Source organism: Ambystoma mexicanum, chromosome 14 (genome assembly GCF_040938575.1).
Source record: "Ambystoma mexicanum isolate Mex_15411 chromosome 14, UKY_AmexF1_1, whole genome shotgun sequence".
Lineage (NCBI taxonomy): Eukaryota > Metazoa > Chordata > Amphibia > Caudata > Ambystomatidae > Ambystoma > Ambystoma mexicanum.
In genome coordinates, this window is record NC_090940.1 from 489,795,490 (window position 1) to 489,821,864 (window position 26,375).

Sequence of the window (26,375 nt, forward strand, 5' to 3'; positions counted from 1 at the left end):
TGGCAGCACACCATTCCTGGATAGCAGACAGACAGTCAGAGATGAGGGCAGGAGAGGAGGAGGCCGAGGGTAGCCTGAAAATGAGCTGGGTATCGTCCGCATAGCACTGAAAGTTGGGGCAGAGGGCGGCGATGCAGTGGGCAAGAAGTGCCAGATACTGGTTGAAAAGCCAGGGAGAGAGATTAGATCCCTGGGGAACACCACAGGTGGAGAAAAAGATGTCAGAGAGGAAGGACCCAAGTTGGACCTGAGAGGGTCGATTGGAAAGGAAAGAGCTCAGCCACGCCAGAGCCTGACCAGTGATACCCAGGTTATCGCGGAGACGGTTGAGCAGGATGGCATGGTTGACAGTGTCAAAGGCAGAAGAGAGATCGAGCAGAATGAGAACACACGGAGTGTTGGAGTCGAGGTTCAAGAGCAGGTCATCACGGATGTTCAGGAGAGCAGTTTCCGTGCTTCTGGCCGCTCTGAAGCCGGATTGGTGGTCATGAAGACTACCAACAGCTTCAGCATGGAGGTTAAGCTGGGAGATGGCCAGTTTCTCCAGGAGCTTACCCAGGAAGGGAGTAATGGAGATTGGGCGATAGTTAGCCGGGCAGGAGGGGTCGGCAGAGGGTTTCTTAAGAAGAGGGTGCACAAGGGAGTGCTTGAGGGGGGATGGGAAGACTGCAGAGGCGAAGGAGAGGTTGCAAAAGTCAGCCAGGGCAGGAGCCAGGGAGTCGATGTGGTCCTTGATAGGTTGTTATTTTTGTCTGACCGTAGCAAGAATGTGGAGATTGGGTGGTCTGTGGTGATGAAAGGAGTGTCTAGACTAAGTTTTCTTCTGTATGCCACATAGTCTTGGCATCACTGCTGTGATGACTGAGCAAACATTTGGTTCTAAAGGTTGTGTTCTAAAATTGTATTATTGAGCTGATCACTTGTAAGGGCCGCTGTGGGTGAATTCCAAAGTTCTGGTTCTTACCCTGATGTGTTAGTTTTCTCATTGTTCTCATGATGTGCTCTGTGAAGGGTGCAAGGCAACTGTAGGTCGACAGGTAGCATGAAACCAATCCAATTTTGGATCTGGCTTGTAATCTTTCCTTCGCAGGGGCACATGAGTATGGGCAGGGATCATTGCTCAGGGGCAACATGTTTGTCTTGGAAACAAGACAACGCACAGCATGACAGGTTCTATTCTCAGGCCCATGTTTAGAGACCTGTCTGCGGTTTTAGGAGCACAATATTAATTAATTAAATAATGAGTCATTGTGCTCTGTATTTTTATAAGTGTCTCAGTTGGTGGACAGTGGGACAGTGTTAATAGTGTTGGTGATGCACCTGTAAATTAGTTCCCTTTTAACTCAGCTGTCCTTCCTTGGTTTTCCCTTGTCACTCTGCAGTGTTATGTACTCTTAGGTCTGTGCAACTAAATGTTATGTTATGGAATTTCTAGAGCACACTATCACCCGAATATGCTGGTGTTTAAAGGAAAAAACCTTCAGGATCGAGAACCTGAAGCAGGTTATTTAGGGAATATGTAGGTTTTGGGCCGTTTCCTAAACAAACCATGCCTTCACCGTGGAGCGCACAAGGAGTCAGGCAGAGAGCTTAAGCTTGTTTCTGCTTTTGACAGGCAACCAGTGGACCAGAGCCAAGGTGAGGATTGAGACAATTTAGGCAGACCCATAACCAGACGTGCAGCTGAGTTCTGCCAGATCTGAAGTCTAGGAATGTGGTAATAAGTCTGGGTAAAAAAGACAGCATTGCAATAATCGAGGACTGCAGAGATTGTTGTTGCAATCACGAGACCCTACAAGGGCACTGGTAAGATGTGAGTCACCTTTTTCAGAGTTCTAAGCTTAAAACTGATGCTGATGCTTACAATGTACTACAATTGTGGGGTATGCCTTACCTGGGGGTGCCTGGGTGCATGCACTGTGATAATACACTGCAGCTAATTTTACTTTAAGTGTTCAATGTACAATGGTGTTTTGTGATTCCTATTTGTGACAACAAAATAGTGTAATTTAGAATGCAGTATTTCCTCCCATAAGATAAATGTGGGAGTGAGTGTAAAGCAATGCAATCCTTTCAGTTAGGTATAACTAGGAATGGGCAAGACAGAACACAGTATGTGGCAATGCACTCCCAAAGTGAGGCCCGTAATGGCCCAGAATTATATACAAAATGAAACAACTCAAATCACCATATAAAGTATATCAAGACGTGAGTATGATATAATGCGCACAGAGTGACACACACATATAAAACACCACAGTCTATAAATAGAACAACCAGATACAAAACACAGCAGTGTATACAAGGAACAATTAAATGTGCTTTCCCGAGGACACCTAGATGTGGAACACAAAATGGTGAACTATGTGCTTTTTAGGTGATGCCTGTTTGGGGGTGCAACAGAGTAAGATTTAGAAGCAATGCAGTATGCTCTCTTTAGGACAGTTAGATGTATGACAATATGTAAAAGAATGTAATTCTTTGTGGGATATATTTTAGTCAATAAAGGATTTCTTCAACAGGTGGACCCACCGGTTTAATACAAACCCCGGCCCTGAATAATAAACAGACAGTGTTCTCAAAAATGTTATGTATTTAAATGAAGAATCTAAAGGATAAATCAAAGCAAGGGTGGTCTCCAGCTATCTGCAGGGGTAATCACCACAATGTTAGAAGATGACAGACATCTGGTCTAGAAATATCATATTGACCTGCCTGCATTAATCTCACTATTCTTCACACACACATATTGATTTCTATAATCGATTTTCTCTCTCTCTTTCTCTCTCTCTCTCTCTCTATATATATATATATAGTAGGAAAGTACATTTGAGCCAAGTCATCACACATTCCACAATGCCACATAGTAGCCATTACTGGAAGTTCACATCCAGTTCTGAGACACAGCAGCAAGGCATTGTGGGCATGCACATTAGCTCAAATGCAAACCTTTATCTCCAGGAAATTGTCTTTGTCTAATAGGGCAGTGCTACTTTATACACAGCTTATTTAACCAAGACAGACATTTGGAAGGCTGCTAGGACAACTAGATACCTTTACTAGGGATCATGAGTGCAGTATAATCCTGACAGCCTTGTGGTTGGAGCATTTGGCCATGTTTTCACAACACCAAGCAAGTTATGGTGGGTTTAAAAAAGTTTTGAAAAAAAAACCTTTCACCTGAAATGTGAAAGTGGGAAAGTCCATTTGAGCCAAGTCCCATATTTCACAACACCACCTAGTAGCCATCACTGGAAGTTCACCTCCAGTTCTGAGCCACAAAAGCAAGGCATTGTGGGTATGCAAATTAGCTCAAATGCAAACCTTTTTCTCCAGGAATGTGTCTTTAGGAGGCGGAATTTAGCAACTGTGCATTATTCTCGTGATGTTCTTTGAAATGCTTCACCATGGGACAAGAGGGGTCAGATGTCTTGATGGCCCTGAGATGTTGAAGAATTTGGATTTTTAGTTTACAAGTGGTGGTGCCCATGTGACACTTGTCACAGGAGCAACAAAGTACGTAAATAACAAATGTGGTGTCACACGTGATGAGCTGCTTAATGACACAAGATGAAGTAGTAACTGCATGCACGTAAGATTTCTGAACAATGGCATGGGTACAAACTTTACACTTGTGGCATTCAATAAAGCCTGTGGGCGATGAGGTCAACCACACGGAATTGGTGGCAAGCTTAGACTGGGGCTGCAAGAATCTCTTGACGAAGTTTGTCTTTCAATGAGGGTGTTCGCCTGAACGTCAGGACAGGGTGGGAATCTAATTGTGATGGCAAATCTATGTCCATCTTGAGGACATGCCAGTATCGCTGAACAATTTTCCACACACTATGCGAGGAACTACCATAGTTAATGATAAGGCAGGGGTCCTCACTTTCAGTTTGACCCACCATTCTGTTCATGGACAGTAAGTCCACACATTGGAGTGATCTGGCCTTAACAGAAGTGTTCTCAATAACGCCCTTGGTGTAACCCTGCTTCAAAAAATTATGCGAGGCTTGTGAGCAGCATCTGTCAAATTGCACGGTATCATAACAGTTTCTACGATAGCTTACAAAGCACCTTAGGGTATGCCCCTTTTTGCAACTCATCGGGTGGTCACTGGTGGCATGCAGAGGACGGCCTGAACTGGTAGGTTTATATAAACACATGTGTAAAACCAAACTTTAAACATCCAACAAATGAGGCAACTTTGCACAGCATATTAATATGTTGATATTTGTGGCACCACATAGAGGTGTGCCTATCACAATATATATCACCATATATATATATATATATATTGGCAAACATGGGCAACGATTATATGCAACTGATGCTTTGCACTCAGAGAGATAAAAAACAGCCTGGGCACTTGTAGAAAGATGCAAGAAATGCAAGAAAACATGTATTTAACATAGAAATCACAAATCACAATGCATTAAAACGACTGGCAAAAAATAATGCACAACCTGGACAACCTGGGAGGATCAGGTAGAAGTAAACACACTCACTGCCAAGGGTGAACAATGCCATGAGTTCCATCCATTACAACGAGTTTGTAAGGCTAATATCAACTGTGTTCAAATGCCTCTTTATCGTAATTTAAAGCAGGCTGAGTCACTCCCATGCCATTGCCATTATGTGACTGCCACAGAGAAAATGTTCGTAAGCGCATCTCACCATCTTGGAACAGTGTAAGAACTCTTGCATAAGATAAGGTTACACATCAGTAATTGAATTCTTTAGTCAGTGCTATAAATTAATCCAGTCTCATCCATACTGACATTATGCAATTGAAACACCGAGAGACACAACCTTAATGCCTTCATTCCCAGTTGAGTAAGAAAGCTTAATTCGCTAGTGCGATAGCTGTGATAAACTACCCGGTGCGAGGGATACAATACACTTGCAGTCCCAGCATACACCAAATGGAATAGGAAAATTGCGTTTGATAGGGAAGGGCAGCAGCAACACCCTTAAACAAACATAGTTAAAACGAATATGAGTGACATCCTCAACCATTGCAAATGCAATAACATTATCTAAAAATGCCGGCAAACTAACACACACGCTCACAGTTAGAATAGCACTCTGTGATGTGTGTATATACAATGCCTGTGCATTTAAGTATTATGTCTACTCCCATTCATGGACTTTAATACCAAAGGCATTTATGTGTTAATACTTCAAAAGAACAAGTTACTTACCAACTGGTAACGTTCTTTCGATTGGATGTTCCTCCAACGTATTCCTCATCTTTGATGTATTCCATCCAGCTTCAGAAAAAAATTTCGACAGAGGGCGGCGTGCGTCGACGTCATCGAGATGATGGTCCCTCGAAGGCCTCCGTCGAGGGTGATGTCATCGGGTGTATAAGTAGCACGCGCGGCGCCCGTTGGCCTCAGTTCTGTTTTTCCCCCTTTCATTATCGATTTTCCACTGTGCAGACTGTGCCGGTAGACAGGTATTTTGCCTTGCTAAAATTGGAGTGGCAACAGCCTGGGAAAAATCTACAGAGGGGTAGGTTGTGTGGGATGTTTTTACCCATGCATCCGAGCCCTACCTCAAAAACTGTGCAGTACTGGCATTGAAAACATCATGATGGCCAGAGCTTCCCAGAAAATGCCCAGGGAAAGGCATGAAGAATAGGCTGCCACCCATTTTTGCCGATGTTATGGGCACAGAAGGGCACTGCCTAAAACCACCAATGGACTACCCACACAGTAGCCTGAAACCATTGGGAATGGCAATGCTGATTGCCAAAAGCAACCTAGAATTGTGGGGAATTCATTTTCTTAAATCCCAAAAATGGCTGCATTACCAGTACTCACCACTATCAGAAAGCCGGCGTTTTAAAACAACACCAGACTTTTTTGTGTAAAACTGAATAAATGAACCCAAAGCAGGCCAAAGAAAGACTTACTGAGAGGTGGATACAATCTAAAGTTATATTCTGAAGTGACTTGAAGGTTTATAACAAGACTGGCTGAGCTGTGGATTTCAGCAGTTTAGGTAAATTTGGACTGAAAGACACTAAAAATCTAAATGTTTAAAAGAAATGAGTGACCTACTTTTGAGTGTCACATAGGTTGCAATTGTTTAAATGTCATAGTTTTAAACTTAGAATCAGCATTCTAGCTGCATGTGTAAAAAGTGTTAGTTTATTTGAATGCAGAAAACTGGGTAACTAGAAGTGACATTAGCTGGGGCCTGGCTTAAGGAACTGAATTCTGCCCACCAGCTACCCCCGACAGGAGTTGAGACTTGCACAACTGCTGTGTTCCCAGGCCTAGCTGCCTTTTGCTGTTCCCACCAAAAGGGATATGACACTTCTCTGATTGAATTACCAAGGGACTGCTAGAGACTAAACATAGGACCCAGGCAGAGGGTTTATTGAAGTGGCCATAAATGGCTTCCTCTTGAACAATGGGCCTTCCAGGGCCCAGGCAGATGGTTTATTGGGGGACCGTAAAACAGCTTCCTCTTGGCAGAAGTTGGGAGGGGTAGGGCCTCTGAGCCTGGCAGAAACTGGACAAACTGGTTTCTACACCATGTGACTTGGGAAACCACACCCCTGTAGCCAGAATATGGTTTTAGAAAAAGATGAATAACTCATAGTACGGACTTGTCATAATTATTTAAATGATACCATAATTCTTGTGATTTTTCTGCCCACATTTTAAGAGGTTTTTAGAACCGGTGGCATGATCTGGGGGCAAACTAGCAGTTAAGAGGGTATTACTTAAAATGTCTGCATGTGAAAAGTCTGATACTTCATCAATCAATGCCTGCATGCCTTGCACACATTTGGGTAAATTTGAGTAAGAATCTGATATTGGTAACTTGACCAAAACGTGAAATATGTTGCCATTTCTCAATGCAAGCTCTCAGGAAGAGCAGATTTGAACAGGGTATATCTCATGTGATATGCATGATGGGTGCATGTAATTTCAAACCACTGTGTAGCTATGAAATATGTCTTTTTGATCAAATATAGATTGTGTGTAAAGTTGACAGGGGTGGGTTCTCTGTATCATAAACAGACCTCATCATGATGCCACTTCATTTCATTCCCCCAATCAAGGGGAAGAGGAGGAAGTGGCCAATGACAAGTGGAGAGGGGTAGGGCCTAGGAAGCTAGCCTCTCCACCCATTTTCAAAACACATAAAAGCAGACAGACAGGACAGATAGGGACATTCTATTCCATCTGCTGCGGGACGCTCTGCCGGGAAAATCCATACTTTACCTCCATCAACCTCCAGAGAGCCAACATAGAGACTTCAATCTATCCACCTTCAGAGACCAAGACTTTACTTCAGAATTTGTAGCAGAGAGGTCAACTACAAGCTAAATCCCTCTTTAGCAGGCCTCAAATCATTGCCATTATCACAGCCAGGCGAGCTGTTTGAATTATTTGCAAGAACTCTTGCCATTTGCCAGAGAGCAGTGTTGTATCCAGAGAGAGACCAGCTGAACCGGAGACCGCTGTATCCGGACCCACAGACCTGATCAGAACCAGAGACCCAGACCAGACCAGCAGAGTAGAGCTGACCCCGACGCTGTGCGCAGAGACCGTCCCTGGCGAGTGAAGAAAACCTGTTGACCAGATCCGTGGCGAGGCCCATTCTACTTCTAAATATATTGTGAGTACCTAGCAGAACTGTGCAGAACCAATCTCTTAGTTAAAATAATATAATTCAATCTATTTTAATCTAACCAGAACTGCCTCCTAACTGTCACCTGTCATTTTGCAAAGCTCTCACCTGTCATTTTCTAGTTGCTAGCTGTCACTTGTCACTTTGAACTATAAAATTTCAAATCTGAAAAATGACCTTTACCATATCGCTCATATCTCCGTGACCGTTTGTCTTAGAGACTTGCAGTAACTTTCCTCTGAAAGCTGGGAATCTTGGCTTTTCAACCTAGAATCGCATTCCTATTCCCTATACTTTTGCCGCAATCGCAAAAAACGCACTCGCGAATTTTACCGCGATTTGCAAATTTCTCCACGTGTGAAAACAGCAGCTTCCTTGCTAAAAATTCGTTTGCCTCTTAAGAACCATCCCTGAATCATTGCTAGAGTGAGCCTGGACTAATATTAACTTGATACCACTCACCCTGAACCTCTAGAGGGAATTAAAAGCATTTTAGCAAATTTTTCACTTCATTGCCAGCACATATAAAAGCATCTTGGGCCTGTGTTTCAAACTTCTGTAGTCTAAGCTTGCTGGGGTGAACTGAGTTACATTTGATTGCATTTCTGAGAACTGTGTGCTTTCCTTCCATTTCCTTGCATTGCATAAAGGGGGGGGGGAGTGGATTGCCAGAGAAAAGTGATTACATTGTTTTGTTGAAATCATATTGAGTATTTTCTGTATTGCATTTCATTCAACATTGCATCCATCTGAACTTATATAAAGCATTCTCTACCACCTTATTCTTCTGTTCCTATTCACAAGTGTGCTAGTGCCAGACTATCCATTATTGATTACTGCTCAGATTAAGTGTGATATTCAATTATTCATTTATTATAAAGTGTGATATATATATCGATTGTTTAAATTATCAAATAAACCTTTTAAACTTGCAAAACAGAACTACTTCTTGGCTCAGCGGGGTCAGGGGGATTCCAAGAGAGGGGTGTTATATAGGGGTAGTCATCCAGAACGCATGAACTGGACATAAGGATATATCAAAAAGGGTTTTCATTCAGTATTCTAGACTAGGCGTTGACTTAGCTGTAGTGTTGAATTGAATCCTCTTACAAATTGGGGGCTCGTCCGGGATTCCGGATTAGATCTATCACTTGTGCAGATTAATAGTGTGCCAGCTGACCAGATACACATATCCGGTCGGATCACCACGCTGTGTTACGCTGTAAAGCATTCCTCTAAGGAACGCTCTAAGGAAAAGGTCTGTTTTGCAAAAATAAAATACAAACTTCTGTAAGTTAGGAAGGAACTCAAATTCCAGAATGACGACCTTGGTAGATATGAAAATAGCAAGAGAGCATTTCTTACATAAGCTATTTGTGAGAGGTGAGTGGACTCATCAGGACCAGACGGTCTGGTTGCAAGCAATCGCACCCCAGATCATGGAAACAGGGTCAGATACATGGAGAGACCAGGGTCCCTTACATGTGGCCCTGAGTGAACTATATATGTCCTCTAAGGTCAAGGATGAGCACAACAAGATTGCCAGGGTAGCAGCATATTTATATTTACATATGGGAGCCATGCAGGACAAATGTGCTGAAGGCCAAGATCTGGCGAGTAGGCAACTGCTGGCATTACAGAAGGCCCAATCTGATCTGGACTCTTCTGAGCAGAGGCTGCAGAGGAGCCAGGAGTCAGAAAATGATAGTAGGCAGTATATCATTAAAATAAAAGAGGACATGGATAAACTGCAACAGGAAAAGGCTGACCAGGATACTAGATTTCTGGCCCTGCAGAAGGAGCACCAAGACAGTTTGGACTCCTTACTGCAGAGCCAGAAAAAGCTGGAGCAACAATTAGACTTTAACAGGACATGCACGGAGCAGGTAGCCACCCTGCAAAGTCATCTAGATAGAGTGAAGGCAGAGAGCAACAAGCTGATTTTGAAAGACCTGGATACCCAGGCAGAGTTTGATGAAGAACGCCAGAAAGCTGGTGCCTTTCAAAGGCAGAGGGACGATCTGGCGGCACAAATGCAGGCTCTTAGTCAGGAAAGAGACGCCTTAGGCCAGGAAGTCTGCCATTTAAAAAGAAAAACAGAAGAAAATCACTTGGCACTCCAGTGGCTGGGTGACCTCCAAAAAGAACGCCAGAACTTGTTAGAACACACCAGGAGGGTGGGGGATGCTCTGGCAAGAAAGGAGCAGGCCAATAGGGACACAGCTCAGGAGGTAACCCTCCTGCAGCAAAGACTGGCCCAGCGCTCCAGGACCAATCAGGAGGCACAGAGAGAGAATGAGGCTCTCTGCCAGCACAATGATAGACTCCAACAACAGGTAGCGATGCAGGAGAGACTGATAGAGTCTAGTAAGGCCTTAACTGAGGAACTGAAGGCGCAGGTTCTTGCATTGCAAACGGGAGCAGGGGCGGATAGAGATGAGGTTCGCTGGGAAAGAGAAACTCCTGAGCATAACCCCAGGAGCCCTAGTACCAGAGGCCTTTATTTCTCTCAGTCCCTGGACTCTGCCACCCCCATTTCCCCTGGCGCACATGAGCACAGGGCCACAGGGATGGCAGATTACTATCCAGCCAGAAGCATGGGACACATAGGCCAGAACCACCCAGGAATGGAGGGGCGGGCATCCGGGTATGGGCACCCAAGCACAGTGCAATTTGATGGGGAACCCCAGGAGAGTAGGCCCATTAAGGGCATCCTGAAAACCTCTGCCCAGTTAGGTCAGTGGGGGGGGTACCCATCAAATCCTGGCAGCAAGGAGGGATCTGAAGACTCCTCTGAGCGGTACAGGACACAGGAGACCAGGTCCCCACATTCTGCCAGCCATTCCCAGGCTCGCAGAATCTGGGAAAACCTGGAAGAACAGACGGGAACCTCTGGGAGCAGTGCCTCTGAGTCAGAAGATGAATGGACCAGGGTTACCCGGACCAAAAGGGCCAATAAGACAAAAAGGGCCTTGCTTAAGGACCCCTTAAAGCAGATTAAGGCAATCAGGAGCGTCATCACGCCTTATCATAAGAACGCCAAGTATTCTGTTTGGGAGCACTTAGAGTTGTTTGAGCAAATGATGGAGACTTTCCATTTGAAGGACAGCCAAAGCTGTATTCAATATGTAAAGTGGACCTTCTCCCCGGAATACTCCAGTTTCTTTGCGGGGCTGGAGGACCAAAATCATTTAAGATGGTCCGCCTATAAGGCGGCCATCTTGAAACATTTTTCTACTCATAGAAATCCTCAAGAGGCTCGCAAGGCAGCCTACAATTTACAATGTGGGGAGGATCAGGCCCCACAAGAATTTGTGCAGGAGTTAAAGCATGCTTTTGCACAGACCACAAGAAGGGTGCGCACGGATAGCAGAGAATGTATTAATACGTTTTTCCATGCCTTGCCCAAATACATAATGACCCAGCTCGTGAGGGATTTTCACGAGAAAAGATCTTTAGACTGGGTCATTGAACAGGCGACCCGGATCTATGAGGTGCAGAAGCCAATAGAAAATAAAAATAATGCCCCCAAAAACCCCAAAGCCAACAACACCCCTGCTGCTGCCAAGGTGGCAGAGGTAAAGGTCACCCCCGTTTTAGAGTTGGAGATGGGGGGGGCCTAAAAACCTACCTGCACCTAATAATGCTAGGCCCAGAAGGTCCTCGGGCCAGTCACAGACAGGGAGCCAGGGAGGCAGCCCCACAAATAGAGTCCCTCGCTCTCCTGATTATGTAAGCCCCCGTTACAAGGGAAACAGACCCATCCTGGGTTATGTGTGGACTCCTCCAGCCCAAGGGGGGGGATCCAGCCAAGCACCTAACCCAGAGAACTTCCCTCCCAACTTCTCACAGGAGGGCAGAAACTCACCAAACCCTGGGCAGAACTTCTTCCCCAGGTATCCACCCAACTTCCAGCCCCAAAATCCTCCACCCTTCTTTCCCCAATTCCCTGAGCCCAGACAACCGAATCCGGGAGAGGGGAGGCCAAGGGTGGAGGGGTATCCAAATCTTCCCAACCAGGGGTACTACCAAAGAAGGGATAGCTACCCTTCCCGGGATCAGCCCAGGGGAGAAAACAGGGCCCCGTATCAGCCTGAGCGGGTTTCCCAGTTAGAGCGCCAGGTTCAAAACATGGCGCGGGATCTGTGTCACATACTGAGGGCTCAGCAGAACCCTCAGATCGGCATGCCGGCGCAGAAGGCACCCAACTCTGGACCTGGTGCTCCAGAACAATGACGGGGGCAGCACCCCGATAACTCACCGGTTCCCAGGGAGGAGGCACAAAGGGAAGGGGGGTGTAAAGCCTTGGAGGAAGCTTCCTTCCTCACTTGTTAACAGCCCCAGGAAACCCAGGAACCAGAAACAAAATCTCTTCCCCCTGAAAGTCTGCCTCCTAAGGAGCAGAGGGGGGGTAGGAGAAACAAAAGGCCCAAACAGACTCAGTTTGAGGAGGAGGTACAGATCTTCCAATTTGATGGAGAGGGATCCTCAGAGGATCCTGGGAAAAGGATCTTCTCCTTCAGAGAGGGGGGAACTCCTCCCAAAGAAAAATGGGTCCCTAGGGATGCAAATCCAGACTGGGGAGATGGGGAGACTGAGCTACCGCCGCCCACCATCTCATCCCAGAACCAACAGCAAGAAAATCCCCTGGTTCAAACCCATCCTGGTGACTGCCTCCAAAAAGGGGGGGCGGCCCAGAACCGGAGCCAGGGGAACCCACAATGGCTCTGATCTCCAGTTGCCAACTTTTTCTTTCAGATTCCCAAGGCTCTCCACAGAATTCTGCCCAAATCTCTTCGCTAGCGATGTCCAAAACCAGAAAGTTAGCCCACCAGTTGTCCAAAAATGTGCATTATCTGTGCCCCCTTGAGGAGAAGGAGGGAAGATACTATGCCCCGGTACAAGTACAGGGGCAGGGTACAATTTTGGCACTGGTGGACACTGGATCTCAAGCTACCCTTCTGTCCAGAAGGGCCTTTGACGAACTGAATGCAGGAAGGGGAGAGAATTACCAAATTCCTCTCACCTCTCTTCCTGGACAACTGCAGAACTTTGACGGGAAGGATATTCCCGTTGAGGGGACGGCAGACTTGGACATTAAAATTGGGCGACACAAGTTGAAACACCCAGTCATAGTTGTGACTCCAGAGGGCACCCCTTGTTTACTAGGGAATGACCTCCTGAGAAGGTTGTCACCCCTAATAGATTGCGTAAACAAGGTCCTCTGGACCCAGACTAGCCGACCAATAAAATTAAAACAGAGTGTCAACCATGTTAGTTTAAACGGCATCTGCCACATGGTTGAACAAAAATCTGAACAAGTAGAATTCCACTTCCAGAATAGCCAAATTCCAGACTTGACAGTCATAGCAATATGACATCAGACTGGTGATGGAGGGTCCTCTCTATTTCTGAAAATCAACCTTCCTTCCAGTCTAAAGTGGTACTCCACGCTGGAAGGAAACACTCTGAGATTCTATACTAATCCACAATCAGAAACTCCCACTCCTATAGTCCAGAAAGATGTGAAATCAGCTCAGAGCCTGGCTGATATTCAGCAAATTGGAGAGCAGTTGTTCATCCCTGTCCAATTAAATGATGGGAAGGACTCTGTTCTCGCTCGAGTGTGTGTGAACAACGGTAAGAGCTTCATCAGCGAAGCCATGTTCCGCCAACTCCCAAAAGATCCAGCCATTCCCACATTCAAACTGATAAACAAATGGGAAATGGACCTGGAAGCACCCAATTCCAAACATCTCCTGCCAAGCAGGTGTATGCTCAAAATCTCCATTGGCAACAAGAGCATAGTCCATAATTGTTGGGTCGTGCGAGACGTCACTGCCGCCTTTTACTTAGGCAGTGACATTCTCAATCGCTTTGCCATTAGTTTGGACCTAATAAACTTCAAAGCTTGGTCCCGATTAGCGGACAATCCCATTGGCTTTGATGATCCAGAAAAAGCATTTAGGTCAGCTCAATTGCTACCTTATGCAGTTGAAATTCAGATCAAAGAGGAAGTCACCATCCCAGAAAGGACCCGACAATTCTCCCTGGAAGTGAAAGTTAAAAGAGGACAACATTTGAAAAACCCTGATGCTTACATACATCTAAATGCTTCTCTCCAACAGCAAGGGTTAGGGGTAAACCCAACACCATTAGTCAACATAGAACATGACACCATTCTAATAGAGGTGGATAACAGCGACTTAAAGAGTATTACTCTAGCCGCAGGCACCATTATTGGAATGGCGGTTGATGACCGACATTTTTCCATCGATTTAGGTAATGAACTGTTAGGGCCAATCCCCAAGGACTGCTTTGACAGTGACAGTGATGACAATACAACACCAGACAGGATTTTTACCCGGCATGGGGGGAACTTCCTGGTGTACACTTCCTGCCCCTATGGTAAGGAAGATGTGACTTGTGACTTCAGGAGGGATGAGGTGATTTTCCAGGTCCATGAGGGCTGCCTGTCCCACCTGAAGCCTCCGGTCCAAATCAGCACTCTGACCAGGGACTTCTCCACCCAGCTGGAGGAGGCCGTGGAGATAGCCAAACCAGAAGTCTTTCCAGGCTTCAGGCAGATGGTGGAAGAGAGAGTCAACCTAGCTGATGCCTGTGTGACTCTGGAACAAAAGCAAAAGTTGAAACAAGTTTTCTTGGATTTCCAAGATCTCTTTGCGGTAGACTCCTATGACTGTGGTCGCACTGACATCCACACAACAACAATCCCCACGGACCCTGGCATGACTCCTGTGTTTGTGAAGCAATATCGCTTGCCTCTCGCATCAATGGAGTCCCTTACTGAAATAATTAAGAACCTTGAGTCCCGGGGAATAATCCGTCCAGCCCACAGCACCTTCAATAATCCGGTGCTGGGAATATTGAAGCCAAACGGCCAGTGGAGACTCTGCGCCGACCTCAGGGAGCTCAACAAACGGGTCCATACTTCCTGATGGCTTCTTCCCTACATTGACCAAGGGCTGGCCCAGATTCAGGGGTCACAGGTATTCACTGCAATAGACCTGACCAATGGATACTGGACTGTGCCTGTCAGCAGGGAGGACCAATACAAACTGGCTTTTACCTTTGGGGGCCAGCAGTACACATGGACCCGGACTCCCTTCGGATATCTTAACTCCGGTAATGAGTTCAATATTTTTCTACACAAGGCCATGCCCGACCTGGGTGCAAGGGGTAACCTGGCTTATGTAGATGATGTCCTCATCAAAAGTTCATCTGTGGAGGAACACATAGCGGAGATCCGTTATGTTCTGACCCAGTTGAGGGCCGCTGGAGCAAAACTTTCCTTTCAGAAAGCACAGTGGTGTAGAACCCGTGTTAATTTCTTGGGGCATGAGATTACTCCTCAGGGTCTCTGTCCCCAGGAAAAGAAGGTGGAAGCACTCCAAAAACTGAAAGACCCCACAACTCTGCGGGAACTAAGGAGCCTCCTTGGACTGACTAATTACAGCAGAAAGTTCATTGAGGGCTACGCAGAAATCACCAGACCCCTGATTCATCTCCTGAAGGGGGGGGTCAAGTGGGAATGGGGTCCAGAACAAGCCGAGGCAGTAAGACAACTCAAAAGAAGCCTCTCACAAGCACCTTGCCTAGCTTACCCTGTCAGAAACAAGGAGTTCTTCCTGGAGACGGGGTTCTCTAATACGTGCTTGACGGCAGTATTATACCAAAAGCATGACAAGGTCAATAAAATAATCTCCTATGCGAGCAAAACTTTATCCTCTGTGGAGGAAAAATTCAACGATTGTGAGAAGGCACTCCTGGCAACGGTGTGGGCATTGAAGAATTACCGCCCGTTTATCCAGGGGGAACACATCATAGTGGAGACTCCACACCAGCCTCTGCAATATCTCCAAAGTGACAGAATCCGGGCCGGAAATGTGAGTAATTCCCGAATTACTTCCTGGATTCTATCAATGCAAGGCTTTCCTGTGGAGGTCAGATATGGCCAAAACAAGAAGAGTCCCCTCGCGCAAGGTCTGGCTGACTTGCATGATTGTGCCAGAGAAAACTGTCTCGAGGACGAAAGTCTAAAAATCAAGGACAACACGGAGGCATACCTTAATTACCCACACAAAGTCTTTGAAGAGGACAAGTGTGAGGGAATGCCCACTGTCTATGTGGATGGATGCTCTTACCATGTTGACAACGACGGGGAGAAAGAACTGGTGGCCGGCGTAGGGAATGCATGGGTGAATGAGTCCCCAGAACCCTCCGCTGGATACAAAATTGGTCCCCGAAGTAGTCAGGTGGCAGAATTGATGGCTGTGCATCAGGCCATCCTCACTGCTGTCCAGCATCAACTCCACGAACTGGTCATAATCACAGATTCGGATTATGTACGGAACGGGTTCGTGGAGCACCTGGTTAATTGGAAAACCAGAGGCATGTTATGTGCTAACAACAAACCCTTGAAACATGGGAAGTTGATCCAAAACATTGATGATCTGGACACCTCGAATGAGATGACCATCTATTGGAAAAAGATCAAGGGTCATTCCAAAGTAGAGGGATCAGACAAAACTGGAAATGACTTAGCTGATCAGCTGGCCAAAACCGGGGCCATCCAAGGGGATCTAATTGAGATCGAGTCCCTGTTGGGGGAAATCCAGGTCACTGCTATCACTAGGTCCCAGACAAATGCTCACAACGGCCTTTCAATTGCACAATGGAGTAAGGAGACCCCTGATGCTGATTTGATTACCGCTCAGAAGGGGGATCCAATAATTGGTAAATTTTCCCAGCACCTTGAGGATCCTGAGAACTTTCCCCTGACGGATACCGATTACACTGGGAAAGAGGACCTAAGGGTGTTGATGAAATGTCCAAAAATGTTCCGGATCCAAGACGGTTTGTTGGTAAGGAAATCCAAAGCTGACCACAATCAGTGGGTGGTTCCTACCTCATTCCGAAGCCTGATGTTAAGTCACGCCCATGATGCGGCCACCGCCGGTCATAGGGGGTTTCACACAACACTGGAAATCTTAAGAGAGGTTGCATACTGGCCACACATGGGGCAGGACCTCGACCAATACTTGAAGGGGTGTCTTGTGTGTGCACAATTTCAGCCATCATCCCTCACGCACCGTGCGCCTCTCCAAAAGAGGGGGATGACACTGCCATGGTCAGATTTACAAATCGACTTTGTAGGCCCCGTGATTCGCTCTGCTAGGGGGAATAAGTACATGTTGACTGTGACATGCTTGTTTACCAAGTGGGTGGAATGTCTCCCAGCCCCAAATTGCAAGGCAGAAACTGCAGCTGCCCTGATGATTAACCACATCTTTTCCCATTTCGGTCTACCTCAAAGGATTGAGTCAGACAGGGGTAGCCACTTCACCAGTGAAGTGATGACAGAGATGTGGGAGATACCGGGGGTCAAAAGGAAGTTGCATATTGCTTACCGGCCAGCTTCTTCTGGGGCAGTAGAGAGATATAACCGAACCATTGTGAGCATATTAAAGAAGTTTGTGGCAGATTCTGGGCCAAGTTGGGATATCCGATTACCTCTGGTCCTAATGGCCATCAGATCTACCCCTTCATCTGCAACCAAAATGTCACCATTTGAGTTGATGACTGGGCGCAAGATGGTGCTTCCTCAGCATTTGCTCTACAGGACCCAAGAGCAGACACTAATAAATGCCTCCACAACTCATGAGTATGTGGAGAATTTAAAGAAACACCTTCAACATGCTTTTGCTTATGCTCAGCGGAATCTAGAAAGATCAGCTGATAGCTTGAAGACCCACTATGACCTGAAGACTTCCAGGAAGGAATATCAGGTGGGGGACCGGGTCTATCTATACAATTTCCAAAGTAACCATGCCAAACAGCGAAAATGTTTGCCTACATGGAAGGGACCCTTTGAGATTATAGACAAGATCTCCCCTGTGGCCTACAAGATCTGCATCCCCAAAGGCGGTTTGACAGAGGGGGAAGACAAGCGGGTTCACATTAACCAGTTGAAGTCTTGCCATCCCAGGCACACTCTGCAACAACTGGAGGAATCCTCTGGAATCCTAGAGGGTACTGTCTCAGATTAATTCAGTTCTAACTTAAAATATCCTACATATCGCCTATCGAATTCTGAGTTCTCAATGTGGGTGTTTTGGTTTTTGAATGCAAAAAGAAATGTGCATGTTCATATGTTTTGACTATAAATTTATATGCCACCCCACTATACCAATGGTGGGGGAGAAATGTCCATGAATAGGTATTGCCGCTCTTCCTTTGTCGTCCTAGGAGAAAGAAAACCTGGAGACGGGCCAAGGAGGACGATCTGGAGACCGGGAGCAGAGACGCAAGGGGCCCAGTGTACCGCCCAATACTCCCATCAGGACCGGCGAGGAGAACCGATCGATCCGACCGGATGGAGGAAAAGATGCTCAACTGTGCCATCTATTGGAAGAAGATGAGGAAACATCCCAGGTCTTGCGAGTCCCATCAGTGAAACAGAATGGCCATCGCAAGAGGGGGGCTTGTGGGATGTTTTTACCCATGCATCCGAGCCCTACCTCAAAAACTGTGCAGTACTGGCATTGAAAACATCATGATGGCCAGAGCTTCCCAGAAAATGCCCAGGGAAAGGCATGAAGAATAGGCTGCCACCCATTTTTGCCGATGTTATGGGCACAGAAGGGCACTGCCTAAAACCACCATTGGACTACCCACACAGTAGCCTGAAAGCATTGGGAATGGCAATGCTGATTGCCAAAAGCAACCTAGAATTGTGGGGAATTCATTTTCTTAAATCCCAAAAATGGGTGCATTACCAGTACTCACCACTATCAGAAAGCCGGCGTTTTAAAACAACACCAGACTTTTTTGTGTAAAACTGAATAAATGAACCCAAAGCAGGCCAATGTCACACCGCGCGCTCGCTCGCGGGCGCCACTTACTTGTCCTGGGGTCCCTGGTCCACGGCCGCAGCGGTCTCCTCCTTCATGGAGACTTTACCCGCGGTGGCGTCTCTCCTCACGCCGACCCGCGGTTCGGATGGGCGCTGTGGACGCCGCCATCTTGCGAGGATCTGCGCATGCGCGGATCGTCAGTGTTTCGGCGTCCACGGCGCCCATCCGAACCGCGGGTCGGCGTGAGGAGAGACACTGCAAGCGCAGTGTCGGAACATGCGTTCCAAGCCTCGCTTTGACCCTGAACCATAAAAGGGCACCGCATACACAGGGACGACGCGTCTCAACGCGGTTGTTACTGTGTATGCGCTGCTGGAGTCCTGGTACTTGTTGTCCAGTCTCCCAGTTTTCTGTTCTATCCTTTTCTGCCCAATCCTGCCTCATTTCCTTATTCCGGTCTTGCTTCCTGGTCCTCCTACTCTTTCTGCTCCTCCTGATACCTTGTCCTTCCCTGGTTTATGGTAGAGTAGGTTATCTCTGGGTTCCTAGTTATAGTGGGAAATCCCTGTCAGTTCTGCCTTCTTCAGTTTGCCTCCCTTTGCCTGTCTTGTGTCCTGCCGGTACCTGTGCCTTGCTGCCTGCTGGGAGTTCCTGAGTTCAATCCTGTTTTCATCGGTGATTTCATCAAGCCTTCTCAGCCAGTGGAAACACTGTCCCGACGTCACGCAAATTCTGAGAAGTGCCACCCGTGGCGTTGGGAGTTGGTTCAGTGCCGTCCTGTGTTAACTCACCAGGAGGGGATTGGACTAATTTCTCGCGTTACCCATTCATCGGCCATCATACATCGACATACTGGCAACCTCAACTCCACGGTCTACAGGAAGCAGAGGTAACTCACGATCTCGTGAAGATTCGTTTAACAGATTGAGACGCCTATCCCTCAGTCCTGACATGGACGACATGCAGGAACTACGTGAAGAAATGCGTGCCATGCGCCTGGAAATGACCACTCTTCGCCAGGAAAACAACACTCTCAGACAAGCATTGTATCAGTGTTTGGCTAATCCCGCACAACCTGTCACACCGCCTGAGAACTCCATGGCTTACACCGCTCCGATGAAGTATGATGGTGATCCGCGTCGAGTGGCCGAGTTCTGTACTCACTGTCGGATCCATTTCCAATTCAGGTCTACACATTTTTCTCAAGACAAAGCTAAGATCGGGTATATCCTTGGAAATCTAACTGGCAATGCACTCGCCTGGGCCGCACCTTTGGTCTCTACCAACAGTCCTCTGTTGGCCGATTTCGCTGCCTTCGAGAAAGCCTTTTTGGATGTCTTCAAACCGCACAATTTGGCAGCCATGGCCCAGAATCAATTAATGGAGATCAAGCAAGGGTCAGGTGACATAATCCACTACATCAGTCGGTTTCGACAACTAGCAACTGATTCACAATGGCCCGAAGTCACTCAAAAAACCTTGTTTCGTCGGGGACTACGAGAGGAGTACAATGACGAATTGCTGCACATTCCGGAGCCAGAAACGCTGCCAGCTTTAGTGGAACAAGTCTTACGCATTGACCACAGGTTAACCGAACGACGGAGTGAACGCCGCAGATCTGACAGGTATCAACCAATTCCTCCAGCACAGAACCCTGGACCGGCTGTTTCTATCGATGTAGCTCCAGAACCCATGCAGTTGGGTGCCGTCAGAGGTCCGTTATCCGAGACTGAAAAGAAAAGAAGACGACAGAAGAACTTGTGCATGTATTGCGGTGGTTCTGGCCACTTTCTAGGTACCTGTCCATTACGTCCTCTGAAGAAACAGGAAAACTAACAGGCCCGTTGTTTCAGGCGAAGGCAGCAGCGGGCCGCCCTTCTGAATCCGTCCTTCCCCCCATGAACTCAGTACCCTTGTTGATCCTGAAAGTCGGTGTTGCTTGGCTTGGAAAGTGTGTGAAGACCTGGGCCCTTTTGGACTGCGGAGCATCTGGCAACTACATCGATGCTTCGTTCGCAATTACCAATGGAATCCGTTTACACAACAAGGAACGACCAGCGGTGGTTGAGGTAATCGATGGCTCTACTTTGACTTCTGGTCCGGTTTGTCAACACTCCGATTCCTTGTGGCTCTCTGTGGAAGGGCATCTCGAACGTATCTCATTGGACGTCATCAAGTCTCCTTCATTTCCGGTGGTGTTGGGTTTACCATGGCTGTTGTATCACAATCCCCAGGTTGACTGGACCGCTCGCTCCTTGGTGTTCTCTTCGACACGTTGTCCTAGTGACTGTGTAATTCACGAAACCTTTCCTGCAATTTTGGAGACCCTCAATCCTGCTGATGTATCCGCTCGTTTATGTGCCACTCAATCGGTTCCTCATGAATATGCCGGATACCACAAGGCGTTCTCTAAGCCTGAGGACATACCACTACCACCCCATCGGCACTTTGATTGTTCCATTGACGTCCTGCCTGGTGCGATCATTCCCCACGGCAAGATCTATTCGTTGACTCACTTCGAGAAGGGCATACTACAGGAGTATATTACGGATTGCCTCAACAAGGGCTATATAGTGCCGTCCAAATCCCCTGCAGGATTCCCGTTGTTCTTCGTCAAGAAGAAAGAGGGAACTTTGCGTCCTTGTATCGACTACCGTCAACTAAACGAGATTACGAGGAAGGACAGGTACCCGTTACCACTCATCCGGGACATCATCGAATCCCTGAAATCAGCACAGATCTTCACCAAGCTGGATCTAAGAGGGGCCTATCACTTGGTGCGAATTAAGAAGGGAGATGAGTGGAAGACGGCCTTCAAAACACCTATTGGTCACTTCGAATACAGGGTGATGCCGTTTGGCCTCTGCAACGCCCCGGCAGTCTTCCAACGGTTCATGGACGATGTCTTTTCTGACCTTATCGGAATATCTGTCTGGGTTTACCTTGACGATATTCTGGTTTTTTCTGACACTCATACTGCACACGTGACGCATGTACAGGAAGTCCTCCGTAGATTGATACACAACTGTCTGTATGCCAAAATCGAGAAGTGTCAATTTCATAGGGAGAGCATGGAGTTTCTGGGTTACGTGATCAGCAACACAGGAGTACAGATGGATCCCGCAAAACTGCAAGCTATTCAAGAATGGAAATCGCCACATGGCGTGAAGTCACTTCAAAGGTTCTTGGGCTTTGCCAACTTTTATCGGCGTTTCATTCCACGCTTCTCTCAACTGGCCAACAGTCTAACCCACCTGACCAGTACCAAGGTGCCGTTTCTCTGGGACACGCAGGCCGAGGAGGCATTCCAGGAATTAAAAAGATCATTCATGTCGGCTCCTGTTCTTAGACATCCAGATGATGTAAAACCGTTTGTGGTTGAAACAGACGCCTCGGACTACGCAATTGGGGCGGTCCTACTACAGCAAGATACAGTCACGGGAATAGAGCACCCGGTGGCGTATTACTCGAGGAAGTTGTCAGTGAGTGAGAGAAACTACGCAGTGATAGAAAAAGAATTACTGGCGATAAAGGCTGCCTTCGAGGAATGGCGACATCACTTGCTGGGTGGGAGGTACCCGGTGGTGGTTCGCACGGATCATCGTAATCTACAGTTCTTGCGCTCTTTACAATGCCGAACCTCCCGTCATGCTCGTTGGGCCTTCTTCTTTTCACAGTTCGATTTCACCGTCACGTACATTCCTTGTTCCCAGAACACTAAGGCTGATGCCTTGTCTCGGTCTCTGGAAAACAACGTTGAAAGTGTCAAGGAACCGGAACCTTTGATAGCGTCCAAACATTTCCTATCGATGGTGACTCCCCAGCTCCAACAGTTGACTGAGGCCACACGAACGGATCCCTCAAGAACACAGATACTACAACGTGCTGACATCAGGGAACGTGATGGCTTATTATTCTTCAAGGATCGTCTGTACGTTCCCACATTGGAACTCCAGAAAATCGTTTTACAGAATTGTCATGATTCTGTCGTTTGCGGTCACCGTGGAGTCCGTACAACACAAGAACTGGTTGCACGACAGTACTGGTGGCCTGGATGGGCTACAATGGTAAAGCAATACGTGGACTCTTGCCCGGTATGTGCCCAGACCAAGATTCCTCGCAAGAGACCCATTGGTCTTCTAAAACCCACGCCAACGCCTCCATACCCTTGGCATACCATCGCCACGGATTTCATCGTTGACCTGCCCCTGTCTGGTGGCTTCACGTGTATAATGGTGGTGGTGGATTGTTTCACCAAAACAGCTCATTTCTTGCCCTTTCCTAAACTGCCCACTGCATCCCAGATGGCACGATGTTTCCTACACGAGGTGTATCGCCTTCATGGTCTTCCGGAGAAGATATTGTCTGACCGAGGCTCTCAATACATCTCTTCCTTTTGGGGCCAACTGTGTCGGCATTTGGACATCCAGCGAGCCCTGAGTTCCGGCTATCATCCGCTGACTAATGGACAGACGGAACGTACCAATCAGACCCTTGAGCAATACCTACGTTGTTATGCCAATGCTACCCAAGACAACTGGTCGGAGTGGTTGGACACCGCGGAAGCAGCTTACAACAACGCTGTTCATTCCGCTACAGGACTCAGCCCTTTTTATTGCTCTACCGGTCTTCATCCTCGACTGCTGCCTAGTCATCCAACATCTTCCAGCGCCGTTCCATCTGCAGATGCCCTGGTGTCCCTGATTCGCGATCAACATCGTCTGGCGGCCGGCACCTTGGCAGCGGCACAAGCACGTATGAAGGAGCAGGCTGACAGGAGACGGAGCCCAGAGCCTGTTCTTCATGTTGGGGACATGGTTTGGCTGTCCTCCAAGAATCTGCCAGTACGAAACTTACCTGTGAAACTAGCCCCCCGCTTTTTTGGTCCCTTTCGCATCACGGGGTGTATTTCACCTGTTGCCTTTCGTTTATCTTTGCCCCGCTCTTGGAGGATCCATCCTGTCTTTCATGTTTCCCTTTTGAAGCCCTACGTGCCCGATGTTATGGGTCGTACCTGTTCCCGTCCTGCCCCGGTCTTGGTTCGGGGGGTCCCTGAATTCGAGGTGCATGAGATATGTGATTCACGGATTTGGCGAGGTGCTCTGCAGCTTCTGGTCAGCTGGAAGGGTTATCCTGCTTGTGACCGTACTTGGGAACCGCGCTCCTTCGTGCATGCACCGCGCCTGGTTCGGGACTTCTATCTCCGCTACCCTTGGAAACCCGGTGCTCCGGGGTTGTCCGGGAGGGGGTATGGTGTCACACCGCGCGCTCGCTCACGGGCGCCACTTACTTGTCCTGGGGTCCCTGGTCCACGGCCGCAGCGGTCTCCTCCTTCATGGAGACTTTACCCACGGTGGCGTCTCTCCTCACGCCGACCCGCGGTTCGGATGGGCGCCGTGGACGCCGCCATCTTGCGAGGATCTGCGCATGCGCGGATCGTCAGTGTTTCGGCGTCCCGCGCATGCGCAGTGTCGGAACATGCGTTACAAGCCTCGCTTTGACCCTGAACCATAAAAGGGCACCGCATACACAGGGACGACGCGTCTCAACGCGGTTGTTACTGTGTATGCGCTGCTGGAGTCCTGGTACTTGTTGTCCAGTCTCCCAGTTTTCTGTTCTATCCTTTTCCGCCCAATCCTGCCTCATTTCCTTATTCCGGTCTTGCTTCCTGGTCCTCCTACTCTTTCTGCTCCTCCTGATACCTTGTCCTTCCCTGGTATATGGTAGAGTAGGTTATCTCTGGGTTCCTAGTTATAGTGGGAAATCCCTGTCAGTTCTGCCTTCTTCAGTTTGCCTCCCTTTGCCTGTCTTGTGTCCTGCCGGTACCTGTGCCTTGCTGCCTGCTGGGAGTTCCTGAGTTCAATCCTGTTTTCATCGGTGATTTCATCAAGCCTTCTCAGCCAGTGGAAACACTGTCCCGACGTCACGCAAATTCTGAGAAGTGCCACCCGTGGCGTTGGGAGTTGGTTCAGTGCCATCCTGTGTTAACTCACCAGGAGGGGATTGGACTAATTTCTCGCGTTACCCATTCATCGGCCATCATACATCGACATACTGGCAACCTCAACTCCACGGTCTACAGGAAGCAGAGGTAACTCACGATCTCGTGAAGATTCGTTTAACAGCCAAAGAAAGACTTACTGAGAGGTGGATACAATCTAAAGTTATATTCTGAAGTGACTTGAAGGTTTATAACAAGACTGGCTGAGCTGTGGATTTCAGCAGTTTAAGTAAATTTGGACTGAAAGACACTAAAAATCTAAATGTTTAAAAGAAATGAGTGACCTACTTTTGAGTGTCACATAGGTTGCAATTGTTTAAATGTCATAGTTTTAAACTTAGAATCAGCATTCTAGCTGCATGTGTAAAAATTGTTAGTTTATTTGAATGCAGAAAACTGGGTAACTAGAAGTGACATTAGCTGGGGCCTGGCTTAAGGAACTGAATTCTGCCCACCAGCTACCCCCGACAGGAGTTGAGACTTGCACAACTGCTGTGTTCCCAGGCCTAGCTGCCTTTTGCTGTTCCCACCAAAAGGCATATGACACTTCTCTGATTGAATTACCAAGGGACTGCTAGAGACTAAACATAGGACCCCGGCAGAGGGTTTATTGAAGTGGCCATAAATGGCTTCCTCTTGAACAATGGGCCTTCCAGGGCCCAGGCAGATGGTTTATTGGGGGACCGTAAAGCAGCTTCCTCTTGGCAGAAGTGGGGAGGGGCAGGGCCTCTGAGCCTGGCAGAAACTGGACAAACTGGTTTCTACACCATGTGACTTGGGAAACCACACCCCTGTAGCCAGAATATGGTTTTAGAAAAAGATGAATAACTCATAGTACGGACTTGTCATAATTATTTAAATGATACCATAATTCTTGTGATTTTTCTGCCCACATTTTAAGAGGTTTTTAGAACCAGTGGCATGATCTGGGGGAAAACTAGCAGTTAAGAGGGTATTACTTAAAATGTCTGCATGTGAAAAGTCTGATACTTCATCAATCAATGCCTGCATGCCTTGCACACATTTGGGTAAATTTGAGTAAGAATCTGATATTGGTAACTTGACCAAAAAGTGAAATATGTTGCCATTTCTCAATGCAAGCTCTCAGGAAGAGCAGATTTGAACAGGGTATATCTCATGTGATATGCATGATGGGTGCATGTAATTTCAAACCACTGTCTAGCTATGAAATATGTCTTTTTGATCAAATATAGATTGTGTGTAAAGTTGACAGGGGTGGGTTCTCTGTATCATAAACAGACCTCATCATGATGCCACTTCATTTCATTCCCCCAATCAAGGGGAAGAGGAGGAAGTGGCCAATGACAAGTGGAGAGGGGTAGGGCCTAGGAAGCTAGCCTCTCCACCCATTTTCAAAACACATAAAAGCAGACAGACAGGACAGATAGGGACATTCTATTCAATCTGCTGTGGGACGCTCTGCCGGGAAAATCCATACTTTACCTCCATCAACCTGCAGAGAGCCAACATAGAGACTTCAATCTATCCACCTTCAGAGACCAAGACTTTACTTCAGAATTTGTAGCAGAGAGGTCAACTACAAGCTAAATCCCTCTTTAGCAGGCCTCAAATCATTGCCATTATCACAGCCAGGCGAGCTGTTTGAATTCTTTGCAAGAACTCTTGCCATTTGCCAGAGAGCAGTGTTGTATCCAGAGAGAGACCAGCTGAACCGGAGACCGCTGTATCCGGACCCACAGACCTGATCAGAACCAGAGAGCCAGAGCAGAGCAGCAGAGTAGAGCTGACCCCGACGCTGTGCGCAGAGACCGTCCGTGGCGAGTGAAGAAAACCTGTTGACCAGATCCGTGGCGAGGCCCATT